The sequence below is a fragment of the Zosterops lateralis genome (genome assembly GCF_965231275.1).
Source record: "Zosterops lateralis genome assembly, chromosome: 2".
NCBI lineage: Eukaryota > Metazoa > Chordata > Aves > Passeriformes > Zosteropidae > Zosterops > Zosterops lateralis.
The window spans coordinates 41,878,680-41,906,424 of record NC_139763.1 but is presented as its reverse complement, the minus strand read 5'-3'; the positions used below and the strand labels follow the sequence as shown (position 1 = coordinate 41,906,424).

The 27,745-nt window shown below is 40.3% G+C and overlaps 1 long non-coding RNA gene across 1 annotated transcript; it reads right to left on the bottom strand.

Moving 5' to 3' along the window:
- Window positions 1-27,298, bottom strand: LOC310924072. Its single transcript, XR_014592738.1, has 5 exons — window positions 27,151-27,298; window positions 26,399-26,511; window positions 3,415-3,505; window positions 3,176-3,319; window positions 1-941 (listed from the first exon to the last, which is right to left on the bottom strand). It is a non-coding gene; the product is annotated as an uncharacterized lncRNA (long non-coding RNA).
- Between the last annotated feature and the right edge of the window lie 447 nt (window positions 27,299-27,745).

Here is a 27,745-nt window from a genome sequence, read left to right as displayed (position 1 = left end):
GAACAAAAAAGGTAATCCTCAAGAAATGCATTTTTCGTTTGCCATCATTATGATTGACGAATGCTGACACTACTTAATTTTGAAATACATGTTAGTGTTTACTCTCAAGTCCAAAACAAAACACTCTAAAAAGTTTTGGAGAAGAAAAAACTAAAAGGGAAAGGAAAAATAGCCTTTAAAAAAATAAATCCTGAAAGCCAAATTAATCTGTAATTCTATCTGCCGAGTGTGCAATTAGAAGCTAATGCTTCTAATTATATAAAAAAGTGTGAAACTAATAAAAAAGTGTGAAACATTTGGTCAAAGAAGTGCTCATGAAAACCTGAGACTGCCCACAGAGAGGAAAGGGAAGGGAAAAGAGCACAGTAATTAATTTAATAATCTTCTTTCTTAGGAGTCAAGAAAAGCAACTGCCAATTTGTGCATTGAATATTTTGCTATGGCAACGCTATTTTCATGTGGAGAGAACAAGATATGTAACAAACTAATCAAAATGCAACTTAGTAAATCTAAATTATCGTAGTCGTATGGATAATGATCTAGCAAAGCCAACTGTTCAAATAGGGCAATAGCCAAATTAAGGCAGTGGCAACTGAGTTGAACTTGTTATGCACATACATTGTTCTGAAGAAATAAATTCAGATCACAGAGGATGTCACAAATGTGCAAATACATGAGATTCACTATTTATTCAGAGCACAAGAAAGGCAGTAGTCACTAAGTAACCATTCTATGATACGTGGCCTTATGCCTTCTTTACTGTTTTTTCACTTTGAATACAGTCAGACTAACAAGTTTCTCCATCTGCATTTTTAGGGCACTTATCATTAAGGAGCTCATAAACATCCACTTTTCTCAAAACCCTTAGAAAATTCCTGGGTAATTTCCACTGATTTCCAGATGGCAAGTAAAACGTGGAGGTGAAATGTAGGCACTGATCCCTGTAATGAAAAGGAACCTAAAGCTTAGCCTATTGGAGGATGTAGCACTATAACCTTTCAGTTTCAAGCAAGCAGCCATTGTTTTCAGCCATTGTTTTCATTGTTTTTTCATATCATACTCCAGGGCCTTTAGATGAACACCTAGAAAACCAAGAAGTTTTGGATGAGTGTGTTTGAAAAGTCTATAAAAGATTTGTTGAGTACTGCGTGGTATTTCTGAGGCAGTGTTAGGGACAGAATCAAATTCAAAGTGGTTTGAAAGATGTTGGAGGGATTAGTGTTCCAAAGGCAAGCTATGAAAGCAGAATGAGAAGGCTTTGCAACCGTGCATTGTTTGAATTTAATGTTTTTGACTGAAGCCAGGCAGAAAGGCAAACCATATGCCTGCCTGACAAACCAAACAGGCAGTGTTGTATCCCACCATGCTGCTGGCAGGAAAGCAGGCTGTCCCGCTGGCTGGGAGCCCAGTTTGTCACTACCCAGTGGCCTGACTCATCATCTGACTGATGTATCCCCTGGGCAATGGTGCTTATCCTGCAATACAGATATATTGGCCTGTTCTTGTTCAGCTGCAGAACGGGAATGTCAGTGCTGCAAAACCAGGCTGTAATTTTGCTATTTCAAGCTGATCATCAGTATGTAATGTCAAACAGTCTTCCTTGGATGCCTTTCCTATTTCTCCTTGTTACCCCACTAGCCATTTCTGTTTTCCCTATATCTCTTTCTACATCCCCATATTAAGAAATATGCCATAGTTTCTTATTTGTGCTAATTGACTTATTCATTCTCCCTCAGTTATGGTGCAAATCAGGTGCCTATGCATAGGTGCCTACTTACATTTTAGACGTGGTAGGAAATTCCATGCAGCCAGCCAAAAGTTACCACAAGAAGTTTTGAGCCTTCCTTTAATGATATTTTACCTGCCTATCCCATGGTGATGCCTTGTAGATGACTGCAGTTGCAGATACACTTACTTGCTATACGCAAAACTGTGTTAAAATCATTTATCTATAGCAAATAGTTTCTATTGATTGTCTGCTAAGATAAGATTCAAACCAATTACTTTCTATTAAGTTGAACACTTGATTCAGTAGAAAAGTATCAGAAAAGGTTGTACTAAAGTTAAACTGGAGTCACCTACCACCTGTTTAGTTACCCCTAGCAATTTCATCTCTTGTACTTCATGCACTTAGAGACTGCTATTTTTGTAGGGTGATTTGGATGAGGTTGCAGCAGGCCTTCAGCAGCAGCTCCCTGTGCTATTAGTGAAAACACAGACTTATGTATTTACAATATTATTGTCCTGAGCTATTGCTGTCCATAGCCCTCTCTTCTCCATTCCCAGGCAGCTAAGAGCTCATTTCACTGTTCTACTCTTACCAGGCAACAGACATCAATCTTCCTGCTTCTATTCACTACATTTTCAAGTCTTTTATTTTGGGAGCCACATTTATAATATTGATAGTACTGTTTCTGAAGAGCAAAGTCTTTCTTTCCATTGTCTATCAACTGATATGCTACAGCAAATCTTGCCCTTTATTTGCCTTCTTCCTATCCTGATGTCCTGGGTTTCTAGCTTAATGCACACAGCCAGGGATAATCTCCAAGCAACAGTGAATTACAGTAACAAAGAAATTAAGTTCAAGTAGTTTCAGGTCAAAGGTGAGTCAGCAAACAAAAACCAACCTACTGCAATTATTGTGCAAACTGTGGCTGATGGGTTAGGAAAATGAAGACTTGCCATCCCTGGCTTTTAAAAACGAGATTGCTTCTGCAAGGAGCAGGGAGTTGGACTCAATTATCTTGTGGGTCCCTTCCAACTTGAGATATTCTATGATTCAGTAATTCTATAATCTCTGTCATGATATTTGTTCAGCATAGACAGCCTAGTCTGAGGGTAGGGGGTGGATTGGCTGACCTTCTGACTTCTGTGCTTTCTGTGACTGGGCAAGATTGCCAGGGTCTTACCATGACATCCAGAAAACGGAGGGGATCACTACTTTTTAAAACCTCATCTCAGCCTGGAGGTGAATGCTTCATTTCAGTTGACATAGGTCTGATTCCAGGGATACTGTGCTCTTACTGTATGGATGAGGATCTTATGCCTAAGAGGTTTGTCTTGATTTTCTAAAGCAAAATTTGGGACACAGAACACTGCAAAACATAGAATTCAAATGGCTTTGATAAGAAAGCTCTGTTTTCAAAAGTGACTATGAAGACATGTAACCACCTACCAGCAAATAACATTCTTCAATTTGAGTGAGTAAAATCTATGTTTCTTTCAAAGCTTTTCTTTATTACAGCATTATTTTCCATTTTCCACATTTATTTATATAAATGCATTTTCCATTGCATGTTCTCTTTCACTTGTTGTTAACCTAAATGGGCAAAAGGGAGAGGAGAGACATCAGAAGTGGAAGTATTGAAATTCTCCTATACCTTCGAAAAGAAAAAGCAAGTAGTGAGCACTCACAAATTTATAAGCCACAGAGCAAATCAGTCACCAGCTCCACCATTACAGCCCAGTTATTTCTGTCTTTTCTTGAAGCCAGTCTACGTACATGCTAAAATCAGGAAAAAAGACACTGGTCAAACAAAAGTGGTTGAACAAAAGTATCTTTCTTTCCAGAAGAATTCTTTTCCCTCCTAGTAGTGACATGAGTAAGCAACAAGCTCTACAGGAAAAGACATATAGGTCACTTTTCAGAATGAAACATCATTGTCAAGATCATCTGGATCCTCCTGATTGCGTTTCATTTGTCATTGCCAGACTGAAGTTTAATAAAATTATTTTTTGGCAATAGCAAGGGGACAGGAGACAACACAAAAAAAAATTCATAGATTACTGCATCGGTCTTTTTTCTTTCTGTAACACAACTCCACACAGTTCTGTAACACAGGGAAACCTTACTTAAACTGAGTGGCAAAGTGTGGGGTTTTTCCCTGTTGGGTGTTACCAACTATGATGAGATTTTGGACATGATTAAAGTAGCTTCTCTTGTTATAAGGCAAGACTTATGACCTCACAATAGAAACTGCAGATGTTCCCAGTAGAGAACCTCTGTCTAAACACTTTCTTTAAATGTGGATGAACCTAAAAAAATATGATAAGTATTTTTTCATCTTTTCTGAGATACCTTGAGACAGTTTGCTGTCATCAATGGACTGAGCGAAAGCCTAGTGTCATCCAGCATCCTGGATGAAGATGATAAAAAGCTAGAATACTACTAAGTGAGTAATATTTAGGGATCATAAAATCACATAAGTTTCAATAGGAAATGAAACACACTGCACACTTGATTTCTAACTTTAATAGGAACCTCACAAGGCAAAGTCAAATACAAGTCTGTATGTGTGTACACAATTAGCTCTGGAGAACAGAAGGCATAGAAAGTGACCAGGCATTCTAATAAGATGCTTAGGTCCAGAAAGTAAAAAAAAAAAAAAAAAAGGAAAATAATTAAAATTTAAATTTATAAAATGTGCAGTTTTTCTTTATTTTTCTGCTGAGAAAGGAGAGGACTTGGTTTTCAATACTTTCCTGGAAAGCTGGTGGCACATGAAAAGGGGAAAAGGCAATTCTAAAGCCTAAATTCTAAACGAAATAAGCTAAGGCCAGCAGACACATTTTCAATGTATGTCAAGTCACATCTGACATTTGACCCGGATGTGAGGCACTTACCAGCCAATGTAGACTCAAATCGGAACACAAACCATGTAAAATGACTGCAAACATAGTTACTCTCAGCTGTGACCAACACAGTCTGTCAACACTGTTATCACTTGGCCTTCCCTCGCTCTTGGCTGTTCCACCAGGGTCTAGCACATGTCAGTCCATGCCTGACTTTTTGGCTGGGTCACACACGGAGTTCCCACTTTTCCTGGGGCACCCACGGTTTGAGAAGTAACAAAAGTTTCTGTGACACTTCTGGGCACAGCTGTCAGCAGAACACCAGTTACCTGCCAACTCAGAACTCCCAAAAGGCATGTTTTTTCTCCACATATCCTTGGCCTCCTCACTCCTATCCACACACCACTGTGTGAGGCCCTTATTCCTTAATCCTTTCTTGGCAGCCTGACACTTCTCTGGGGTATTGCAAGCACAGGTGGACTACATTCCAGGAATGCATTTTGTGTGACAGTTTTACAAGATTTCTAATATCGTAATTAGTGCTAAAATTTTCCTTTATCTGGTTTATTTCAAAATGGTAAATTTAAGCCCAAACACGAATAAGTTTTTTTATCTGGAGAAAAGAAGGCTTAGGGGAGATCTTGTAGCTCTCCACAATTACCTGAAGAAAGGCTGTGGTTAAGTGGAGGTCAGTCTCTCCTCCCAAGTGATAGGACAAGAGGAAATGACCTCATGTTGCACCAGGAGAGGTTTATTTTGGATATTAGGAAAAATTTCTTTACAGAAAGAGTTGTAAAGCACTGGAACAGGCTGCCCAGGGGAGTGGTTGAGTCACCATGCCTGGAGGTATTAAAAAGACCTGTAGATGTGGCACCTGGGGACATGGTTTAGTGATGGCCTAGGCAGTGTTAGGTAATAGCTCGACTCAGTGATCTTAAAGGTCTTTGCCAACCTAAATGATTCAATGGTTCTGTGTACTCAAATACTTATAAACACTGACTCACAGGCACCAAGTATATGTTTTCCTGCCTGTAGATTCTTACAACACCTTAATCACTGTTGCATCCAGGTATCTTCTAGCAACATGTTAAATGCCATGTTTATTCTTGCTCTTAATCTGTTTAGGTTTGTGCGGTTTCAAGCTAATATGCTTACAGCTGTGTTTACGTTAGAGAAAAAAAGTCAGTGTAATGTATGTTGCTGTTAAAGGAGAAGGCAGTGAAGTCTTCCTTAGTGCTCCCATTCCGTGGCTTTTTGTTTCTCAGCCTCAGACAAGCCAAGGTGGAAAGTTTTTGTCTCCCACAGAGGGAGGCTTACTTTTACAGACGGACATTCTACTTCCTCTGTCGTGGGAAGATGTTTACCTTGGTTGCTGAGGTATTTATTTAGATCTCTGAGAAGAAGCAACAGTGCATTTGGAGGGCAAGAACTGAGATCTTGTATTCCATGGTTCATGGAAGACATAGAAGAGACTAAGAAACAGATGTGTTTTTAGTGTTCCATGTTACCTCAGGGATGTGCACTTTGTATTCTGCACTGCATTGTACTTCCTATGGGCTGAAGGCTTCATGTCCAAGTGCAAAGAATGTGTATAGTCCTGAGGGAACAGGCAGGTGTATAAATGTACAAAGGAAAGGAGAATGTCATGGCTTCAAATACAAACCACCAAACTAAGACAGTTGCCTGTTCTGTGGGAGATAAGAGAAAGGAGTACTTATGTTTGCACAAAAAACACAAAACTTTTATCGTTGGTGTAAATTTCAGGAGCACTCCCATGCCATGACTTGAGCTGGCCAGATGTAGACCTACACATACCCACTTTTTCCTCTTGCTTTGAAGCTGCAGAGCAGTCCTGGGAATCCTGTGGCCATGTTTGCATTTGTTACATTTTAATCTTTTTCTGTGTTTGCGTCTACCTGCTTCCTGATCGAATCCTCTGGCCTGCAAATTCCCTTTGATGGCCTTTCAACCTTTATACTCTGTGTCAGGAAGCTATAAAAAGGCTGCAGATATTTTCAGAAGAGGAGTGGTGGTTCCAGACATAGCCCAAGCAGGAGAAACAACCATGAAGTTAGAAAAGTCAGGGTAAAAAGAACTGCCGTGGCAGTCAGGTCTACTACGTGAACCACAGAGATTAAGAAGGGAAGAGGGGCTGGAGGGAGGTATTATCCAAACCTTGGGGAGAAGGTGAATTCAAGTGGGGGCCAAAGCAAGCAGGGAGGAAAATGAGGTAGAAAGATGAGAAACCAAGCATAATTTAAAAAAAGAGAGAGGTGAGGTAAACCATGAAAGAGGGAAGGAAGCAGGATGATTGTGTCAGGTACTAAGATGACCAGCATATGGTAAAGTGTGGAATGGCTGCTTTGTCCAAGCCAAATGCATCACAGCTGACAACAAACCAAAGTGACAGAAAACTTCAAATCTCCTCAGTTGTCACCAGGGGCAGGCAGGTATAGTGGAATAAATCTGTCTGTACAGAAAGTGATATCTCTATGCACGGAATGGCTTTAGGATGTATCAGAAGTCATAGCTGTAGTTCTGTTTCTGTAAATAAACACTTTTCATACCCTTCAAAGTACACTTCACAGCAGCAAAATTACACCATCATCCCTCCTGACAGAGAAAGTTGGTGCTACTGTGTGTGCTCCTTTCTTCTCCAGATCTTCAAAGGAAATGACCAGCCACCAAAGGGTTGCATAAAAGTATCATCCCTCTGTCTAGATATCCAAAAGCTTTTCACCTTCCAAGTGCAGGCAGCAGAATGATTATCCTTTCATAACAAGTATCAATTTTCCACAATCCTGCCATGCAGTTAACAATGTCACCTGTGCTGATGGCTTTTCCTGCCTGCTCTTCTCAACGGAGGAAAATGGAGAATAAAAAAATCTCAGTGAACTCTGTAATTTTCTTACCAGGTAATCTTTGTAGTACAGAGTTTCAAGAGGATTGGATAAACCACTGTTTTCATATATTAAAACTGAGCTCTCTTTGGGGATTGACAATCCTTTTCATTCTTTAATTGTCCAGCACCAGCATAGAGCTTCTGCTTCAGGACCAGGATTTCCAGGAGTTACATTATCACAGAAAAAGAATAAGAGTAATTTTGCCAGCTTTTGTTCTATGCTTTAAATAATGACCCTTTTGAATGAGTCATTTAGCCTGCCAAATTTTAAACAATATTTTCCTTAAGTAATTTTGTAAGAATGAAATTGGCTTATAGGAAGGTCATTATTTGAAGGAAGAAGGCCCACCCAGCATAAGACAACCATGGCATTAGTAAGTTCTGCTTTGGAACTTTTGTGAGAAGATGAACTGGGTAAGTGCTCTCCATTTCCTCCTATAGAATTTCTACTCAGCAGGAGTGATTCAATAAACCCTGCTGTTTCCTTGGACATATCTGCACATAAATTAGATTGACAGCATCAAAACTACTAAATAGGAGTAAATAGGACTTTTGGAAACCAAAATAAATCCAACATCCTACTGAACTCCAAGTGGGCTCTAATGCCTGTTCCCATCCATTGTACAACCCCTCAGGTGAGTCCAACTATGAAATATGTCCCTAAACATCCCTGCAGCCCTTAATTATTCAGAGAGATATAAGCTGCTGGGAGTCCAGAGATATAAAGTGATGTTGCTCCGTCTGTGTTAAATATGTGACATTCTCTGTGAACTTGGCACCACTTGAGACAACATACTTCTCTCTAAAGGTATGCAACCTTACAAAAGAAAAATGGAACTGTAATTCTCATTGTCTTTGCCACAAGGGAAAAAAAATCACACAGTAATGCAGCGGTGATATAATACAGTCTAATGCCACAAATGCCAAGGTGATACAAATCTGCATTTTGGTCTCTGCTTCCTTACAGTAACCAGTAGAGAAGCCTAGAGTTTTATTTCTAGCTGAGACCTTTGACAGCTGTAAAGCAAAATGCTTAGGCTAAGCACATCCTTAGCTCCCTAATGGGACATGATGATAAAAGCGTCATTTGCTAGATACATTTAGGGTGGATATAATTTGTATGAATGACAAAAAGGGATTGATACAGAGGGACAAAAACTTTATGTTCTGTAGCAGACTTTAGCAACATAAAAACCCCACACCTAAATTTTTTTGGCAGGTGAACAAATAAAGAAGTCAGAGAGAGAGACCGATGATAAATTTCTACAGCTGAAGAAGAAGGGGTTCCTAACTTCGTTGCTTGACCAGTGAACTATCACAGCTCCTAACATTTATACAGGGAAATTCTAGCTGCCATGGCAACCATTTTTTTCTGGTTGACTGCACTGGATAAATATTCGATTAAAACCTTTTTATTTATGTCTCTAATCTAAAAGATTTCTTTAGAGAAACTGTTAATTTAAAGATTTTGCTACCTAATCATGCAGCAACTAGCACAGTTCAGCCCTAGCTTGGATGAATGGCAGCACAATTAAATAATAATAAATATCAGATAATAGAGAGTGAAAGCAGGAAGGGTGGAAGCAGGAAGTGGAAAAAAGGATGCTCTTCTGGCAGTTAGATGGATGGATGAACCTATGTGAATGATACTCTTTTTTTAATATTGGATGGTAATTTCATAGAAGACGTAATTTCAGGTTGAAGACTGCTTTTTATTAAGCCTGTAAATCTGAACACTTTACATTTGTGATCTTAAATTCTAGACTGAACAAGTGATTTCCAAACAAAGAATCAAAACTTTTTTTTACAGAAAAAATGAATATTTCTCTTGTCTTTTGCTGTTATTCTCAATTTGGATTTTTAAAAATAAGAATTCTATGAATCTAAAAGTAATTATCTTGCCAGAATTAGTTTTTTTTCCATAAAACACTACTGAACATATTGCCTCATACGTCAAGAAAACAACAATCTGAGGAATTTTCTCTTTTTCTCTTTTCCTTCCTTCCTTCCTTCCTTCCTTCCTTCCTTCCTTCCTTCCTTCCTTCCTTCCTTCCTTCCTTCCTTCCTTCCTTCCTTCCTTCTTTCCTTCCTTCCTTCCTTCCTTCCTTCCTTCCTTCCTTCCTTCCTTCCTCCCTTCCTCCCTTCCTCCCTTCCTCCCTTCCTCAGCTCTGGGGGCCACTAACTCTTGCCAAGTTCACTCCTCACACAAAACCTTCTGCAAGTTGCTGTCCCAAGCAGGACCACAAGCAAACCAGAACAGCCATGGAGGAGGCAGAAGGTAAGATGTCAGACAGGATGATGGCTTTTCAAACCCAGGATGTTATATTTATTACTGGGTTTAGCCACGATCTGGTTTAAATGTTTCTGCTCCTCTGATCCTATAAAGGAGCATTATCATCTAGAGTCCCTGTAGATATAGGCTGAGGATAGAAGTATCTGAAGACTTAACTGGAGCAATATATAAAGTAAGTCAACCCTCCTGATGTAATTTATGTGTCCTATTTTTTGCTGGGATATGAAGATTTGATATTTTGCAAAGGATACTCAGAACTGATTTTTTCTAATGAATGTGGTAATGACAAGATTGCTTTCATAGTTTTTAATACTTGCCTTTTTTACTCTGCACTCTCAAACTTTTTCTTTTTCTTTCCCTGAAGCATTTCTCTTTTTAAAATTTGGCACAGTATTTGGCTTTTTCCTTTCTTTTGTCTCTTTGAAAGTCAGAGGTCTGCTTTGTTCATGTTATTTCACATAAAAGGCATTATCAATAACATCTGCACAGGCACTAGAATAATTAACCTTTTCATTTTTATTATAAGCAGATTTTTCTGATTACACAGATGCATTTTTATGTTAGCCAGAGAATGCAATCAAAAGCATGCACTGGACATATTCTTACACAGATAGACACAGACACTTTCCTAAACAGCCACACACAACTGTCTCCATGCAGTTGGTCTCTTCTCCTGCCCAGAAATAAATCTGGCATATGAAATATTATAGGAAGAAACAAAAAATACCACAAAACCCCTAAAATATTTCAGTGTGAATGTATTTTTTGAAAATTGCAAAGAAATAGGAAACAACTTATTCCTGCCCTCTTTATTACCTTTTTTTATGCAGAACTTTATTACTGACTGCCCAGTTTTAATGGGTACCACCACATCCATGGGAACATGCTTTAGAAGTACAGTTTCTCCTTAGCTGTACTATCTTGAACAGTAAATACACACTTCATGCACAAGTGCTTTAACCATAGTAGGAATGATGAGCAGCACCGATAACATCCCCAACAACCATTTCTAAAAAGGAAACACTATTCAGCTAAACAGTTTTCCCTGGGAAAGCACTGTGTGTGCTGCAGAGCTGTCACAGGGACAGAACCCAAAATTGGAGCATTGTATGGGGAGCACTGTGCCATGCTCCCCATCTCTCCCACATGGTGCCTGTACCTCGTATTCTCCTTATGCTCCTTGTGCACCCACTGACCATGTCACCCTCCTGCCTCGTGCCTTTATCCACTCAAGTCTAATAGCAAAATGGGAAGTAAAAATCAACAACCAGGCTCACAGCTTTCCATAGTGTTCCCCAGGGGTTTTACTGGGATATACCTGGCAGCACTGCTTGGGTCACTGACCTGAACCCATTCCTGCAGGCCCAGCCAAATACTGGCATGGGGTAGGACAGTTCTGTCACGCCACAGTTAGCCATGTGCTTCCCTCAGTCTCTGGGTTTTGTCAGAATGCCTGGATGCCCCCCTCTTTTTGCTTGCTCCAGATTCAGAAGAGCTACAAGGGAGCACAGGGTGCATCTCTTTGGCTGGCATAGGTGAAGTCAGGAAAAGGGAATACTTTGGGCAATACAACCAATCTGAAAGAAAACATGTTTGCTGCTCAACAAAAGCCAGTTACTGTTGTTCATATCCAGGACAAATAATTTCTATTTTCCTCTCAAAGACCTTGGGCAAATTTAGACCCTTACAACCAGCACCCAAAGAATGGCAATCCTGTACTCCCTGAAGTCTTCCCAAAACAGCATAACATGGGAACTATTGCTCTCAGACCACCATAGAAAACTCAGAAATTTAGGATTGGGTGGTTGGTGTTGACCACTAGGGGCCTGAAAAGCTTTACAACATCAGATGAAACTTTCTTAGGTATACCTTTCTCAGAAAACTCCTGAAATAAATGTGTATTTTTCCATTTAGCAATTCAGTCCAGGCAGCTCAGCCAGTTAATGCGGTTAGAACAACATGCAACTGTCTAATGAGAAAGCCCTAAGGACAGAACAAGTTCTCTGGACTCCCTGCAGCACCTCAAGGCCTGTTTCTGTTTCTCACCCTTATTTCAGACGGAGCTCACAGTCTGTTTGCAGATATATTCCACTGCCAAAACCATCCCCTGGTATTCTTCCAAGAGAAACCCATGAAGACTTTTTTTTCTCCGACATGGTAGAGCAAAGTTTGTTTTCCATCAGAGATGGTGCTGTTCCACATCGCCAGCTCTGGCAGGCTGCATGCATTTCTAAATGTCCTGGTAAGTATTTTTCCCTCCTCCAGAGCAAGCAGGCTAGTCTGTGGGGGTGGCTCCATCTCTGCAGAGGAAAAGCAGGATGTCCAGCCAACACTGAAAACCTTGTTTGCTAATGCTGTTCATCTGGGGATGTCTTTAATAAGACAACACCTCTTCTGTACTAGCAAACTAAGCAGTGACAAGGACACAATTTGAGCATAACTAGGTGACAGAGAATACACTGAATCTTGTGTGTCCAGTCTAGCCAGAAACTAGATAGGGGAAGACAGCTAGCAAATGTATGATCTTATGCCATCTTGTCCCTCTGAAGCCTGTTATCACTGCAGTTTTTGGAGCAGATGAGTGCAGAGCCAAGATTTGAGACCTCCGAGATGCAGGCTGGGTAATGCAGTGGATGGGGAGACAGAAAAGACCCATGAAGAATGGGTAATGTTGGACTTCTCTCTCTCATGTGTTTCTGTGTAACAGCCTTAGACAGTTCCGGTGCCTACTGTGCTGCTATGCTGAGCCCCTTGCTGCTGTATAAGAAATAAGGGAAGAGGGACAAAGTCTAGGCAAACACATACCCAAGAATGTGGTTTTATTTGTTGCATTAGAAGTCACATCAGCCTAACAGCAGCAGCTAACACATACCAACAGGCTGGTGAGCAGCATGAGGTCATTGCTCAGCTCTGCTTCATGAACTCCAGGAAGGTTAACTCTTCCTGTTGCATTTGTTTCTATGGAACCTTGGCCTTGAAGGCATTGCCAGAAGTGGTGTAATAGAACAGTGACCCCTGGATTTGAGACTGGCAGGGATGTAGGTGCCTAGGCCCTACATTAATTTAGGTGATATAATATAAATGTCTGCATGGCTAGGTCTGTGGGCTTTGCAAACATGAGCAATGATTGATGAATGATGATACTTGCACATTAAGCCAAGCCACTTGATACCACAGCAAAAACAATTGCCAAAATAATTCAGTTTGGATTTTAGGATTAGCATCTTTGGACACATCCTCATGAGTGACAACAGGACATTTTGTGAGATGCAATAAACATCTTAAGTACTATTATGTTATGCTTCATGGGCTCAATCTGTGACATGCCTGAATAGAGTCCATTAGAGATTTTTCAACAAAATCATCATAACAGGATTTTAAAGAATAACTGGGCTTTTAAAAGACATTGTTTTGTTTGCATTTTCAATAGAAGGGGGCACTACTGCCCATCAATTTAAAATACTCCATCAAGATGAAACTGCATGGAAAGCAAGAGATAGAGATTTTAAAGTAAATGTCATGGTCTTGAACCCCAAGCCTGAATTTATAAATACATGACAAGTCAGATGTCTTAGAAAATATGTTGGGTTTTCTCAATCTGAACCCTGAGATAGTCAAAAGTTTTAAGACCGAGGAAGGTAAATGCTCTGCTCCCATTCAAACTATTCAAGAAACAGATGGCTGGTAGACCCACTGTTCCTTTTTTTTTTTTTTTTTTTTTTTCCTCAAAGAATGGGACTTCTGTTACTTTGAAACATTTGTAAATTAGATTAAAAGATTTTGCAGATGAATGAGTCATTAGAGATGCAGGAATTTTTAATTTGTAAAACTGGCCCAGTGACAGTGAGTCCCTCAAGACCTTCGTAGAAAGAAGAAATTCAGGCATCATGGTCACACTGTAGGCACATCTTGGAAGCTGAAAGTTGCAGAGGAACTGAAGCATTGCCAGAAGAGAAAGGGCCCAAATCTGTACCCAGAAAGTGTGCCCTGCACAGATTGCTTCTGAAGTGTATAGCAAGAGGTATTAATTTCCTCACTCATGTGGAAATTATAAAGATGTTGTGTCATCTTTGCTTAATTATAGCCCTGAAGAATCTTAAAAAAAATTGCAAACTGCAGGAGTGTCCTAGCAAATGCTTATATCAATGATGAGGGGAGAAGAAACAAGTTGGGAGCTTATCTGCTTTAATGATTTTGAAGGATAAAGAAAATACAAGCACGGACTCTCTATATTGGCCTGTATTTAGATGGTTCCTCACACCAAAATTATTTCAGCTTTTTTATCCTGTTACACTGGATAGTATAAAATACACAAGAACTGAAAGATGAGATGGTGTTAAGTCCATCTGTGTCCTTTACTTGCTGGGCCCTGGGGTCAGGTCTGGTGTCTTTCCTGAAATCATGAATTTTGCATTAGCAGCTCTGTGGCTGTATAAGGCAGAGGCTGAGTTATTTCTCCATTCCACTTGCTCCAAAGTCCACTGATCACACAGTCTGCATGATTTACCTAGTAGCTGGAGGTTTGGATTTACATAAGTCAAGGAATGTGTCTTCCACTTCTTTGTCAACTGTTTTAGTGAACATGTAATTTTTCAGAACTGATTGCTGCCTTTTTCCATATATTCCTCCTCCTCATCTTTACTAAGGAAGCCTTGAGCCTGTCATCTGCATCCCAATATATGATATATGTACAAAGCACAGAATGGACCCAGGTCTAAGTGGGGCACTTCCTGTAGCCCTTAACAGAGTGCTTGAACCCAGAAAACAAACAGCATTTGAGACCATCCTTTGGAACTCTCTGTTAAGTCTCAGAGATGCCTTAACTCTTCCAATGCTACAAATCCCACCTGGAGTGCTTGTATCTCCTCAGTCAATGCATAGCAAACAACTGCAAGGGTATTCCTGACTGGGTGCTGACTCTTGAACAACCCATGTCCCTTATTGGATCCAACCCTTCATCTTAGGTTCATACTGGCCTAACATTTTGTTTGTATCTCCTTCTTTCCATACGAGTGGATCCTCACTTTCTTCCTCTGTTCTCTCTGACTTTGTCATCTCAATGCCTTTCGTCATTTACTTTGAAGTCCTCTGTGAGCTTTGAGTCATTTTGATTTCAGGTATTCCTAATGTTGTCCTACTGCAGTCTGAACAACAGAGAAGCAGTTCAGCAGCCTAAAATGGACTATGTTACTCACTTTTTCCTATTCATGCAGTAGGTTTGAAGCTGTTTCTTCCATTTTGTATATCTGCAGGTTACAGACTTCCTCTGCATTCAAGTTCTTGAACTTTATGCAGTTATGGATGAGTCCTGTGAATTTATCACCACTTCTTTCAAAATCAGGGAGCTTAGTTTCAAAACTACCTGAATTTGTCTCTCTCTATTAAATTGAATCATCTTGTGTCCACTTATTTTGAAGTTTTACTCCAGAACCAGAATACCACAAAGCACACACTTCAAAACCAAGTTTAAAATTACATTAGTTCCTGATGCTTAAATTACTGTTTGGAGAATAGCCTGTCATCTCTCACAGTCAGCAATTATATGCTCTATTTCAATGGAGGAAACAGAAAAAGTAAGTTTTCAATGTATATCTGGAAAGTTTATGAGCAAAAGGAGAAGTAAAGCAGCTCAGGTAGCTAACATTTTGCAATTACAGCCACGTATGTCTACCAAGGTTCTATATTACAGAATGGACATGTAGTAAAGGACTGGTCAAGAACAGGAAGAGCAGGCACAACATGATCAACAAAGAGAGACAAGGGAAAAAAGAGGCTCATCAAGACCAGGCAGAAATCACAAAGGAATTTATTGCCAAAGCATCATGTCCTTTTTGGGTTCCATCACCATGATTCCAAATTATCAGAACTATTTATCTTTTACATACAATTGCCAAGCTTTTTGTCCCTCTGCAAAATCAAGTTAGGTGGTCTTTACCCATATTATCCAAGCAGGTCATCTTTTAAGGCACTTAGACCTAGATGGTTTCTTGTCTTGGCACATTTTTCCTTCCTTATTTCTTGCAATCTTATCATATTAGTGATATGAGAATCACATTAATGATACATGAATCACAGTAATTATATTTTTATCACATTAGTGATAGGAACCACCTTCATATTTTCTTTCTCTAGAGCAGTATATATCCCCTTAAATAAATATTTCCCTTTTTCTTTCTGTTTCATAGCTTGTATATGTAGTCACATCCTTAGTTTTATCACAAAGAACTACTCAATGGCAAAGATGCAAATTCCATGTTTTCATTTAAAAGAGATAAGAGATATATATTTTTTAAGTATGACTTTCAGTCCACCTGTGTTTGGGAAGCAGTGATAGTAACTAATCACCTGAAGTGGGTAGAAAATATGAGAGGGAAATAAAGCAGGTGAGTAACATCAGCTTTGTGTAAAGTGTTAATGCCATGGGCAGTTCCACACGCCTCAGTGCAGCTCTGGCCAAATGAGGCTTTGCTCTTGGAGCTGGATATTGGAGTGGAGGTTTGTGAAGTATGTGCAGCTGTGAGTGGTGGGTAGAGAAAGAATTTGTCACTTCAAGATGTTTTTTGTCTCTCTTCTCTGAATGAGATTTTGTAAGTTTCCACAAGTGAGGAGGTGGCATTTCAGTAATTATTCTCCTCTCATGATTGCCCTTCTCAGTAAACATAACACCCTTACTTCCATCAAATCCAAAATAAACCACTGATTTAAGAAGATTATAAATCATCAGCCAGGAGTAGGACAATGGGTATATACACCTGTCAAGAAATGCATTTTCTTATAAGAATTAGCATGAAGGATTCTTTCAGACTGGAACAAGAAAGAATATCAGGACAGAATGGTAATTCGAACTTTTTTGTTTTTTCCCTTTTTGCAAAGGGCATGTTATTCACTGCTACCAAACTGTACATGCCATTCATAGGAAACAACAGATTTTACTAATATCTAGTCGCCTAAACAAATACCCGTAGTTTCTGAGTCCAATGCAAATCTATTAAAAAGCACGGGGTTAAACACTGGAACACCTGCAATATATATGTAACATGGTAGAGGCTTTGATACAACATCATTCAGAGGGCTGTAAAATACCTGCTGCAGAAAGTCCCTCTTGTCCCTTCCAAATTCCAAAAAGTAAATGATAGCTAACAAGTTTGGCAGGGCCAAAGCAATACAGAGTTTTCAGAAAGATTGTAACTGCCAACCCAAATGAGAACCATTTTTTTTTCTGTGCTCACTGAAGTCATGTCACAAGTCTTATTTTGCCTTACATCTGTATGTAATTGCTTTTAGACACTGTTTAATAGTTGTTCCTGAAAAACGAAAAAGCTTCCAGATTGAATTATCACTTGGCTATGAATAAAGAACTCAGTATTAAACAGAGACAAAAGACAATTTATGCATGCAGAATGAATCCAAGATGATTCAGACAAGGAGGTGATGTTAACTCAGACAATATGAATGTTTACAAAGGTCTTCCCCATGATGCTGCTCCATCAGATCCACAACTGTAGCACTGGTCAACTCAGTAACCCTGGGTTACTAGGTTTGTTTCAGGATGTCCAGGAACAACAAATGAAGGTAAAAGGCTTTTGGAAGATAAGAGAGAAGCTGTTATTCCCACTATATGTTTAGCATGGGTTTCAGCCCTAAACTTTGTCCCACTGAGTGCATCCATATTGAGAAATGGATCAATGCTATTCAGTGACCATGACTGATTGCAGTTATCCTTTCCCATATCTTCCCCTTTCTTTTTCCCTTTCCTTTCTTGTCCTGCCATCAGCTTGTTTCAGAAGGAAAGAAATGGGGAGAGGGAGAGTAAAAGGAGAATTCCCTCAGCCCAGGGCCAAGGACCAAGTGGGAGAAGGCACAGCCTTCTCACTTGCACTCTGCTTCTGGACTGCTGAGAAGCCAGCTTCACATGGGAGTACAATGTTCATTCCTGCCAAAATTCAGCCTCTGAGCAACATAACTATTAGTACTCAACTACACCAGCAAAAACTTCCCAGTGATGTTTTTTCCCATTCCTACTCCCATCCTTCCATTCCCAAGCCAAATGAAGCCACAATAAATTACAGACTTTAGCACAATATGTAATCATGTGTAAATACCATCACCCTGCTAATGAAATTCTTTTACTTTCTGAACCTGCAGACCCCACACTGCTATAAGAAACACCAGTTTTTTTCCTCAGACATCACCACTTCTGTAATGAAATTGCAGGAGCAATTGCCTTAGTTCTTGTCCTCAAGTATTCCAGAGTTTGGCTTTTCAGCCTGAGAACTTCTCAGGCAAATATGCAAACATTGCTGGGACATGGTTAAGTACAGATAAAGCATGAAAACCACTGTTTACAAGAAAGCACTTATTTTGCTCTGGTTGCCAAAGTAGATAGCACCACAAAATTAAGTAGGTCAGTTGTGTATTCTCCATCACAATCTCTAAGAACAAACCAAAGGTTTGCCTTCCAAGCGCCGTGCAAGATATTAGGCTGCTTGTGTGAAATTAAGCAGAGCACAGAATGGGAAAGTTGGTCAGTAAATCAACAAAGGTAGCTCTGGCATAATGCCAGGATTTAAAATCTTTAGGAGGAATACATTTTCATGTTGGGAGGTCATTGAATTACTCGTTTTCCAGATGGACTTATTTTACTCTGCCAAAGCAGTTGTTCATGTGCAAGAGCCATTTGTCTAAGATTACTTTCTTTCTTAATTTCAAAAAATTATTACTTTTATAAAGATGTCTTTATTATTTTTATTTATTAAATACTAATATTTAATAAATATTTTTAAAATATTTTATTACTATTTTTCATTGAGGAAAATAAATGAGCAAGCCTTACTTTGACATAGGTGGCATCAAATGTTACTTTCTTTTGACAGAGTAAATTGTAAAAAAATAACATTGGGAGATTACTCAATTACCAGTTCTGGAAAACAGTGCTTTCAGAAAGTTCTCAAGAGTCATAACTGAATATGAGTTTCCAATGCACTGTGGAACACATTTTTTCCAGTACACTGTGGAAAATAAAGTTAATAGATTATTTTGAATTAAAAAAAAATGGCATTGGAACAGGCAATACCAGACTAAAACTTTCATTTTTGGTGCCCATAACTTGACAAGTTATGGGAAAAAAAGCCCCAGAAAGTATCTGAAAGTTCAAGAAAATATTTAATGCAAGAGACTGAAAGAACTTAATTTGTTTAGATTATGAGAACCATAATAGAGGCCATACACTGACTCCAGTATCAAATTATTTCATGGAACACCCCCGGATAAAAGGAATCTCAAAAGATCATCTCATCCAACCTGGTTCATTTCCAGAGTAGCCATTATTAAAAGATTGTTTAATAAAACAAAAGAAGAGACACTGAATGATGAAGATACATTTAAGATATTGAGCAAATTTTGCCCTTGGAGCAAACTCAGAAACACATTCCCAGCTACATCTTCATCCCTTAAATAAGAAGCAAATGCCTTCTCCAAAGATAGACCTCAGTCATACTAAAAAGGTGAAATTGTTGAAATCTAACCCATGTTGTGACCTACAGAAAAAAATGGAAATGTGTTAAGGGTTCCTTCTTCCCTTAAGGTGCTGCAATATCAAGAGCTAGTAATCCATATGAGAGGCAGTAGTAAGTGATGAGCAAGATACAGAATTGTGTTTAATTCTGCCCCTCCTCAGTGCTTGCCCTGCTATGAGAGAGCTGAGAAGGGCTTAGATCACACTGAGCAGCTTCCTGCCTACCCTGAAGCTGCATTCATCTGCTGGGTTTTACAAGAGAGATGAAACTGGACTTAGCCTGTGGCAGGCTGTAATCGTGCTTTAACAGCTCCTGATAATTTTGGAAGACATTAATGTGGTTCGCAGTTCTCAGTGAGGTGTGTGTCATGGCTGGTGAACTGCCTGGGTGTGCTTTTAATTAGCAGTAAGGGCTGGATTTAAGAAAAGGGCTGTAGCTGCTGGGCCTAAGTCTAGCTGGGTGGTAAGCTAGGAAAACATTAGCAAAGAAAGAGCTGTGCCCCACCTTTAGCTCTTCATGTGCTTTCCACCTGGTCCATTTGGAAGTGTAAGACAGATCTCTATAGTCACCTCTCTGCTCTTGGAAAACAGGATGGTGTTGTTTTAATTGGCTAAAATATTCAGAAACACTGTCAGAACAATACTGTTGTGCTCCAGTTTTACAAACCTGGGCTCTCTTTCATTTTGACATGACACTGAGAACAGTGTCAACTGCAATAAGTCACACTTCAGTCTAACATGCATTCCTACCTGAAAACTGAAGAGGTAAAGGATTTCTGAATATTTCAGAAAGTTTCCCATTGAAGTGGAGAGCGAAGACCAGCCAGACCTGGAAGCTAATCCCTATGTGCTGTAGGAAACACTAGGTCTGGGCTTTCTGACAGGGTAAGCAGCACTGTTAGCAGTCAAGAAGGCAAAGTAGAAGATAGAGTCCTCTGCTGCTCTAGAGGAAATGGTCTGAGGAAAATACAGCTAGAGGAAGAATGAAGCATTTTGCACTGCTCCTAGAAGCAAAACAAAGAAATTGCAGGAAGAACCTATATCAATCCAAGTATTAGGCCTCAGAAGAGGTATGTCTGACATATCATGGATTTCAGATGTCAGTGTGACAAGCAAATGTGTTAGTGGCGTTATTGAAGATAATTTCTCTGTGGCATAAAACTGCTGAACTCTACTAAATTCTGCTTTCAAAATATGAGCAGGTCACAGGGATTGCTGTCTGGATGTGTAGGCATAGTTCTGTATTTTGTGCACCAGCTTTAAGGGAAATCACCTAATCTTTGTTGATATTGAAGTGCTTATGTGAGCAGGAGAGGTTGGCATTGCTCACAGGAACTTGCATAGCATGTTCAGTACCTCAGTTGTTAAAGACTGAAGGAGGTGTATATATGTGTGCTTATGAGCAGATGCATTTCTACTGCCTTTATGGAAGGAATGATTAGCAGCATAGCAAAAGTCATGAGAACTGGCAGATACCCAATAAATGTAGTGATTGAGCAGAGGGGTCTCCTCCCCACCCCACCAATATGGAACATGGGTGAAAGCGCCTTCTTGAAGGAGGAGGCAAGATGAATCTGCTGCAGGAGAGCAACAACACTTTTTCCTTCTCACCTAAATCTCATATGAAATGATAGCCTCCCAGAGGGCTGGTACCATGGCAGGCTGGTAGAGGCAGGCTGGTAGACGCAGAGAGAACTGTCTTCCACAGTCTTTATGACAAAGGCTAAAGATACGTGTAAAGAGTTTTGCAAGGTGATCATGTGTTGCAATTTTAAAGAGCGGTATTATCAGATGAAATACTGGGAAGGCATCAAACCTTTTCTGGTATGCAAAACAGAGCATTAGGAAATTAATTCTGTAGCTCCTTTTAATTATTAATTTTCATAATATCATTATTTTATGTCACAACATTCTAGGCAGTTTGCATTACTTTGTCACAGTTGGACCTTATCTTCAAAATTTATAACGTCCTTTCAGGTCTATTCTTCATGCCAGACTGTTTTCTCTCTGTCTGTACTCAATAACATGGCACAGTACTCAGAAAGGGTTATTTGCATGTACTTTTAAATACACTCATTCAAAACTAGTAATACAATCAGATGACATGAACTATGCACAGATAGAGTTTGTGATTCCTCAGGTCTACCATGGTTTCTGCCCTTAATGCCCTGACATTTGGATAAAGGCTCCCCAGGGCATGGCTCCCTTGGGTGGGCAGGACCTGGCTTCCAGGGCCCATTCCAAGCCCTCCCATCTAGGAGCAGGGCAGCCAGGGTCACCAGGACAGCTCCAGTCCTGGGCATTGGTCACTTCCCTAGGGATGGGGGCAGGCTGTGGCCAGGCTTGGGCATTGGCCCATGGATGCAGATCTGGATCAGGATCAGCAGGGCCCACAGGCAGGTGCAGGCTGAGCTGCACCACAGTAGGGTATGTGGCTCTTCTAAAGATACAGCACCCAAAGATTTTTCTTCAGAGCAGCTCCCATGGAACGGGATGAGCCCTGGCCATGGACCCCTTAATAAGGGATGCTGTAGACTCATAGAATCAGTTACAAGACTTGACTGACCACCACATCTGTCAACTAGATCATGACACTAAGTGCCACATCCAGGTATTTCTTGAACAGCTGCAAGGACAGTGACTCCATCAGCTTCCTGGGCAGCCCATTCCAATGCTTGACTGCCCTTTCCGATAAGAAGATCTTTCTGATGTGCAACCTGAACCCTCCCTGGCCCATTTCCTCTCATACTGCCCCTACCTGCGTGGGAGAAGAAGCTGATCCCCACCTGGCTACAACCTCCTTTTGGGCAGCTATAAAGAGTGATAAGGTCACCTCTTCTTCAGGCTAAACACCCCCAGGTTTCTCAGCTGCTCTTCTTATGACTTTCTAGAGCCTTCATCAGCTCCATTGCCCTTCTCTGGACCTGCTCCAGAACCTCCTGAATTGGGGAGCCCAGTATCTTAGGTGAGGACTCACCAGTGCCGAATACAGAGAGATAATCACTTCCCTAGTCCTGCTAGCCACATTTTTTTTTGATGCAGGCCAGGATTATGTTGGCCTTTTTGGCCACGTGGGCTCACTGCTGGCTCAAAAGTGTCCTCGCACTTTGCACAGACCTGAGGTCAAACACATTGGGTGTGAGGTGCCTTGGCCAAGAGGGTAGGGATCCTGGGCAAGGTCTGATGGGTCTCAGGCCAAGCTGGGGGTCCCCATGGAACCATTTCCAGGGTCCATGCATCTCCCTGGCTTGGAGTGGTGTGGGTGATACATATCCATTCTCAGTGGCCAGCAAGCCTGGGTTGATATTGCTGGCGTGTCAATATATGGTCCAGTTCAGGCAGAGGGGCAAGGGTGTCCGATCATCCCTGAAGAGCTCCAATGGCATGGGAGGAACTGGAGCTGCCCCAGTTTAGTTTCTGGCCTTGGTGGAGGTGTTCAGATGTCACTGAGAAAGTCAAGACCCAGAGCCGACCTGGGGCTCAGGGAGGTGCAGAGAGCAAACACTGTGGAGAGCCTTGGGGCAGGCATGTTGTACTTGGACAGAAAGGGTCAGCAGGGCCTGGGCCCCACAGCACTGGAGCTCATGGTGGCCTGAGCTGGCCAGAGGGCAGCAGGCATTCTCCATGGGGGTGGCAGGGCAGGCCCTCATCCAGGGAATGGGGCAGCCCCAGGAGGAGCAGGGCCCAGTGTCAGACACAGCCCAGTGATCACTAAGGTCCAAGGTCAAGCTGGGAAATCAAGGCTGCAGGTCAGGGACAGGGTCCAGCTCTGGATCAGTGGCCCATGGCCCAGGACAACCTGGGCTGCCAGGCACCAGGCACTGTAGCTCCATCAAGGACCAAGTTTAAAAGCAGATCCCATAGGGCAGAGAGGAACACCTGCCATGGCTTTTCTGCAACACCATGCTGGCTGGGAGTCTCCTCCCACATCTCCAGCAGGAAGGGCAATGTGCAGCATCAGCTGCACTGTTTGTAAGCTTGCCTTAAACCCCGCAGCCAAACCTCTGGGAAGGGTGGATGTAGATGCAGTCAGAGCACTTACACAGGTTTTCTGGAGACTGAATTGACTTGTATGACAAACCAATGATTTTTTCAGCATTGTGCTGTTTTTCTTCAGTGTTTGCATGTGTCTGTAGCACTTATATCACAATATTTCTGTTACTTGCCTCTTTCCCAGCCTCCTTGTTTCCTTATCTGTGTTGCAATCTTTTCACTTGGCATCAATCATCATTCAAAGAAATGAACTCTTCTATCCACAGCACCCTGGAGCTTGTTCATGTCTAACACTACAGCTTCCAGTAATGCTTTCAGTATAGTGTAGCATAGGCTTATTCTAATAGAGGCTGGGTTTGATCAGTTCATTCTGTAAAAACATGATCTCTTCATTGAGCCTATCACTTCATCTATAACTCATTGGAAGTCCTCAGCAAAGCATGATACTTTGAATTTCACCTCAGCTTTCAGCACTGATTAAACACATGATTTGTCCTATCATTCTAACTTCACTGCATTTTAGCTCTTTGCAGTTCATATTTTTATGTAGACAAAGCCATTTTGGCTTTTTGCCATTTACTGCAAGTCTACGTTGAGTGCCAACAGCAACAATACACTTAGTGATAGCAAAAGTCTTTAATCAAATAAGTTTGCTAGTGCCTGATGTCAACAGCATAAAATAAGGAACATAATGCTCTATCATCCTGAAGTAAAATTTTCAAATTCATCTCTTATCTTTCATGCCCAGTTAAGGAACATGATGAGAAAAACAAAGTTAATCCTGTGAGTTTTTATCCTCATACCAAACACTGATTTGAATCAGTTGTTCAAAATCCCACACATTCACAAATATTCAAGAAGGGGTCATATAAATAATGCATGAGTGAGCAGTTTTCCCTTTAAACAACTAACAGAAAATGCTTTAAAATATAATATAACTGTTTATAGTTATGTATTTTCCTAAATACATGTATACCTAGATTGTATATATTTAGTGTAAACCCTGAACTGGATTACCAGCCGTATCCATATATTTGCAAAGCAATTCTCCTAGTGATAAGGATATTAAGTTTTTCTTTCTCTTCTACAGCAGTATAATAGAATCACATAATGGCTCGACTTGGAAGGATCCTTTTAAAGACTATCTAGTTCAAATTCTCTGCAATGAGTTGGGACATGCTCAGAGCAGATTACTAAGAAACCTGTTGACCCTGACCTGAAATATTTACAGAAATGGGAATATAAAAACTGCACTATTAATGGGATTATACTATAGTACATAACACTAATATAATCTTATTAGTATTGTGACTGCAGTGCTCAATAAAAGGCAATAAATTTGTGATGAACGTAAGACTGAGTTCTCCTTCTCTGTTTATGTCACCGAGCACTTTAAGATTAACAAGTTGAACAGCAAACAGCTCAAACTGCACCTGCTCCGTACCACTATAATGTGGAAACATGATATTATCCTTTTGTTATAATAAACTATGATATTTTCTTTTTCCTCAACTTTCCCACTTCCAGTAATTTCATTGCTCCTTGAAATTCCTCTCTAGGTGGTACCCCTTCAACCTATGCCTGCTACCCTGCTTCCTTGATTTCCAGGTTGCATGCATCTGGCAGAGACAGCAGAACTTGGTGTTCATCTGGAATGCACCATTCCTTCTTTCAACACCATCTCATACTTCACTGCCAGTTCTCAGGAACTCTTTTTGTGTTTGTGTAATAGGACCAGTCATATTACCATACAGCTGATCCCTTGCCTGACTGAATTTAGTAGAGGTGTCTCTGGGCATTTGATTTCTTCACACACTGTTTTCACTTTTTTGACTTCTCCAGAAGTTTTGAGTCACTAATTCTGTCTTTATAACTTCTGGTTTTATTGCTTGTGCAGCTTGTCCTGGTTGTTTAGGCCTCCCATAATTTCCTGGCAGTGCTCAGGATCAATTTGCATGGTCCACCCACTCTGCATTGAATTTCTTTGGCATAACTCATTATTTATCTCATACATTGTTGTCTCCACGTTACCTTAGGTACCTCCTTTGCAGAACTCCCTTTCCTCTTATACAGATAACATCAGGATTGATTTGCACTTGGTTGGTTTTTTTTTTATTTTATTTTACCATCATTTTCTCCACAACTAATTCACTTTAGCTAAGTGTTTGCTCTAGCTATGTTTGTCTTCATGAGCAAAATATATGCTGTCAGCAGCCAGATCTGTATCAGCATTGGGAACTCATCCAATTAAAAGTTTACAACAATTGACATAGGCTGAAGTAGAATTCACAAACTGAAAGCTACAGCTTACCTGTGTAAACATTCTTGCCCTGCTGCAGAGGCATCAACTGCGTTTAAGAACTGGCAGTGGACATTTTAAAAGATAATATCAGTAGTAAAAGAAATATTGCATGTTACTGGCACAGTGTTCAGTTTAACAGAGACAGCAATATGTCACTGTATTTGTGGAGTTTGGGAAAAATGGTTCAAGAAGGGCCTGTAGCAAAATGTTTTCCCTTTTCCAACTTCATATTTAAACAGTCCTTAAACTCCTGGCTGTTTTCCAACTTTTGTCTGTTCAGTAACAGAGAAAAAAGTTTTGATATAATGGAAAACAGCATTAACAGGTTAACTTTCAACTTCGCCTTGAACTTCTTAAATGACTGATTAACTTACTTCCTGACAGTTTATAGCAGAAATGAGGGTTGTAAACAGGACTGCTTACTTCTTTCTTATCACTTAAGTATCTGTTTAATTTATTCATCACTCACGCACTAACTCTCTAGAAATGATGCAGGGTGAAGTGCTTGTGACCATGAATTCCAGTCATGCACTAGAAAACAATCAAGATAAAGGCCAAGAAACCACTAAGCCCTCCTTAAACCATGAAAGTGGAGTCTACAGTTCAAGTTGGTGTCTGCAGGCACTTTCCACTAAAGTAAGCAGCCTTCAGTGTCCCATCAACATAGCAGTCATGAGTTTGTACTGGATGGGACCTCGCTAGAAAATAAATTATCTAAGAGTGAGAAGGGGAAGAGACTTAGGAGTTTGTATTGCAGCTTATCTAGAAATAGAAATGTGAAAACCCTTCTCATGATAATAGGTTTAAAAGACCAGGTCTTACTGAGAAGGCATGTCTGCCTTAGATCCAGGTCACTAAGAAAGAGACAAGTAGGCTCAGTCCTGTCCTGATGAGCCTGGGTAGCTCCTCACAGGCTATGTTGATAAGGCACACTGCTGCGAATAGCAAAAAAGAGGAGTAGGGAGGGATGAGAGAGTGTTTGCATAAAATCATCCTTGCTTTTCCAATCCAAATGAGCAAATCCTGAGTTTTGGAGTATTTTCAGTGGTTCTGTTTGGTTGGTTTGGCTTTTTGGATTGGGTTGTTGTTTTTTTTTGTCAGTGACAACACTCAGGGAAAGTCCAGATCTAAGCCTGAATTTAGCATCAGATGTAAAAGATGTCTTTGAGCTACTCTGAGTGCTCATTCAACATTACTGTCACTCAGAGAGTTTAAAAAAGATAAAAGATACCTAACAAAATATCTTCTCAGTATTCTGTGTGAATTAGCATAGTCTTTGACAAACAAAAAAGCAAACCCAAAACCACCTTTTTGTATGGTAGATATAGAACAAATAATAATCTCAGCTCTCAGGAATCTGCTTCAAAGCTGGACCCATTTCTGTATTCTTCTCTATGCCCTTTCAATTTTAGTGAAAATATATACGAAAGATTACATGAAGTTTGACACCTAACATGAGAAAAATGTCACTATATTATTTAACAGCAATGCAAAATTGCTTCCTTCGTGTGTAATATTGTCCTCAACATTAAAACAACTTGCTATATTATAATGATGCTCTGTAGCAAACCTACCTTCCATGTCTTTCAAGCTGTCTGTGTTAACAAAAAGTTTCTATTCGCTCCAGATGTGTGGGAAGTCAGCCTACTAATTAGTCTGAAAAGAAATTCCTTCTTGTAGTGTAATTTTCTGGTCTGCACAATCATCCTTTTGGGTCCTCCTTCTCAGGGCTGAGCCAAAGGCTGGTTAAAGTGGAAGTAGCAGATGATGGTTCAACCGGACAATCTCAGTGAAATTCCTCTTGCTCTTTACATGGAATGTTAATGATGTTTTAGCATCCTTGTTTAACCCTTCCATGAGCTGTGAAAAGTCGACAGAAAACTCGAATGCCAGTGTTCAGTGTGGCGTTTTATCACAGCTGTAACAGGGAGAATCATCACTAGAAGTACCCGAAGGGAAAAATATAGACCACTGTTACTGTCAAAAGTGAAGGTGTACCCTCAATATTTAGGGTAATTTCATGTCACCAAATGGCATACACTAGCACCAAAGAGAAATGGAGTTTTCTCTTTCTTTAGGAAGAAGGCCAAAAGTACCAGGAAAGGTATAGCTGGAAGCAGGAATTTTGAAGGAGTGAAGGCTGCACATCTGCAAAGTTGTGTGTATGTC